The sequence below is a fragment of the Hemicordylus capensis genome, chromosome 7 (genome assembly GCF_027244095.1).
Source record: "Hemicordylus capensis ecotype Gifberg chromosome 7, rHemCap1.1.pri, whole genome shotgun sequence".
Lineage (NCBI taxonomy): Eukaryota > Metazoa > Chordata > Lepidosauria > Squamata > Cordylidae > Hemicordylus > Hemicordylus capensis.
Genome location: NC_069663.1, coordinates 13948822 through 13951978, shown reverse-complemented (window position 1 = coordinate 13951978; position 3157 = coordinate 13948822). Strand labels below are relative to the sequence as shown.

The 3157-nt window shown below is 43.6% G+C and overlaps 1 pseudogene; it reads left to right on the top strand.

Moving 5' to 3' along the window:
• The first annotated feature begins 2207 nt into the window (after positions 1–2207).
• Positions 2208–3157, top strand: LOC128332795 (testis-specific serine/threonine-protein kinase 1-like; annotated as a pseudogene).

The following is a 3157-nucleotide window of genomic DNA, read 5'->3' as shown; positions in this document are numbered from 1 at the left end:
CCCCCAAACTAGTTGTCCTAGAGTCACTTTGGGCTAGTTGGGATGTTCTCGTAGCCTGCTCCCTTGCTGCCCTGGGACATCTTTGCTCTGTATGTCTGCCAGAGACACATATCCAGATTTGTGACAGTAGCCACAGATTCACAGTTATGGAAAAAAGGTAATTCAGCCTTGGAATATGGCTGGTCATTGGACTAGTCCTAGCTTCTTGGCTAGCTGCCTTGACCAATATCAATGAAATATGGTCAATTATTTTCAAAGCATGCACAGCCATTTCAGGCACTAATTTATTAGAATAATAGCAGAGTGAGGCACCTGCTTATTATCAAATACTAAAGTAGTTGTTACGAAACCATCAAATAAAATTCTAATTATTGCAATCGTTTCATGGAACTAACAATGTTATGCAAACAGAAACCACGTGGATGATATTCAAGAGACTGAACAGATCTTCCTGGGCTTTTTCTCGGGAACCCAGTGGCAGGCCAGTGGCAAAAATGTTTTTAAACAATGAGTGCAAGTAATAATAGTAAAGTCTGATTTTATATGCCATTTGAAGGGTGGTGGGTAATTTAAGAGTACTGTGTACGTGCATGCGTGCATGTGTGTGTGTTGGCCTGAACTTGGGGAAAAGGATAAACTATTTCCTTTTGCTAACAAAGTATACTACTGCCTTGTACATTACATTTCACACACTTTCAATCTGTGTCCACTGTACACAAGTACATCTTTGTACACACATACAAGCCCAATTCACAGGTTGTGTTCAACACTCATCCAATGAGTGTACGATGTACACAGGTACAGTTATTCACACGCTATATTGAAGACAAGTACAGCAGTACCTTTCCTATCTGTACATTGCATTTGAGGGTCCTGTACTCAGGTTCATTTTAATCATGAACACAGGCACAGTCATTCAGACAAAAATCAATCAATCAATATGTATGTGTGTGTACAGATGCGTACATGCATGTGCAGCATAATATGAGTCGAGATTGTGAGGTAATTTAAAAAGTGAGCTGCTACCAATACATCTCTTTGCCTAAGCAGGATACCGTATTTACCCAAATCGAAGATGACTCTAAATTTAAGACAGCCTTTTAAAAAATATTCAGGTTATACCTGTATTTATCCAAAAGGAAGAGGAGTTTTAATTTAAGATGACCCCCTGATTTCTAACACCAGATAATCTGGAAAAAACCTAGCCATGGATTCTGGTAAATACAGTAAATTCCGTGGCCTTAACTCTTAATGCTCTCTGCTGTTCGTCCTTCCCGTCCATCTGCTCTCATATCCTGATATTTTCCTGCCTGCGACCTTCACTCCTCTGACTCTTCCACTCTGTGCTGCCTTAAGCTCTCCTGTTCCTTTTAAATACTCTGGCCATTCTCCCTTGCTGTCCCTCACACTTGGACCTGTCTCCTGGAGCACTTATGTAGTGCCAGCTTCCTCCTTCAAACCCAGTGTGAAGCTCACCTCTTCTGTGACGGCTCTGGCTCAACCCCTTAACCCACACCCACAAATAAGAGGAGGAGAGCTGGTCTTGTGGTAGTGAGCATGAATTCCCCCCTTTGCTAAGCAAGGCCAACCTTGATATGCATTTGGATGGCAGAATTCATGTGAACACTGTAAGATTTTCCCCTTACTGGATGGGACCATAACTCAGTGGTAAAACATCTGCATCCAGAAGATGCAATCTCTTCAGGTAGGCAACTCCTGCCTGTTTGCTTGGAGAGCTGCTCCCAGTCAGTGTAGACAGCACTGAGCCAGATGGAGCAATGGTCTGACTCAGTATGCAGCAGCTTCTTATGTTCCTAATATCAGGTCTATGTAAGTGCATTGGTATTGTGGTAGCAAGCATGAATTCTTTGCCAAGCAGGGTCCACCCTTGATGCACCAATTCCATGTCCTTTCTGAGATGGGGTGACAGTCAAGGATGAACCAGAATGGCTTCTAGTTGCTTTATACTAGATCTGGATTAATTCACTAACTACTACTCTCAGCTCAGCCTTGTGACATCACATGGAGCAGGAGGATGGACCAGAAGACAGTCAAAGTTCCTTACAACGCTTAACACTTAACACCATTACACAATGCTCAAAGTTCTGTATCTTCCAAGAACTAGTCAATCCCCAGATGCCCATCATGGAATACACATGGACATGTAAACGTACATTAACCATGTGACCAAACTGATCTTTGCAGCTATGCATAGTGCCACAGACGATGCTGTAATCCTCAAGAAAAGAGGCTGCCTCATGGGAAGAGATTTAGGAGAAGGCTTTTACACCAAGGTGGAATTGCCCAACTCCAAATTATTGAAATCTGGTGTCGCTGTAAAAATCATAGTCCGGAAAAAGGTTCCTCCAGACTTTCTGGAGAGCTTTTTCCCAAGAGAAACTAACATCTTAACCAAAGTGAATCACCAGTCCATCATAAAAAATCTATGAGATCTTTGAAATGTTGAATGGCAAAGTGTACATTGTGATGGAACTTGGCACTCAAGGGGATCTGCTGGAGTCCATCGAGACCAAAGGGCGATGCCTGAAGAAATTTGCAAGCGAGATGCTCCGTCAGTTATGCACAGCCATAAAGTATTGCCATGGTGCCGACATGGTCCCAACAAGTTTGCAAACTTGTTGGGAAGTTTGGGACTAGAAGTGTGAAAATGACCTTCTGGACAATGATGATCACATCAAGCTTCCAGGCTTTGGCTTCTCCAAAAGGTTGGCCCATAATAAAGGGGGCAGAGCAGGGCTGCTCAACCTGGGCCCTCCTGCAGATGTTGACCTACAACTCCCATAATCCCTGGCTATTGGGCACTGTTGCTTGGGATTATGGGAGTTGTAGTCCAAAAACAGCTGGGGGGGCCAAAGTTGATCAGGCCTTGGGCAGAGTGTTCCTCAGCATAACCTTCTGTGGTACAATTTACACCACTCCTGAAGCTCAGCAGGGCATCTCCTACAATCTCCAAATCTACAGTATGTGGAGTTTCCATGTCATCATGGTTTATAACTCCATGCCTTACAAAGACTCCAATATTGGGGAGATGCTGCAGCTCCAGAAAGAACACCAAGTGCCTTTGCCCAAGTCTAAAATCCTGAGTTTGTACTGCATGGATCTGGTCGACTCGACTACATGCTGCAGCTGGTTGTGA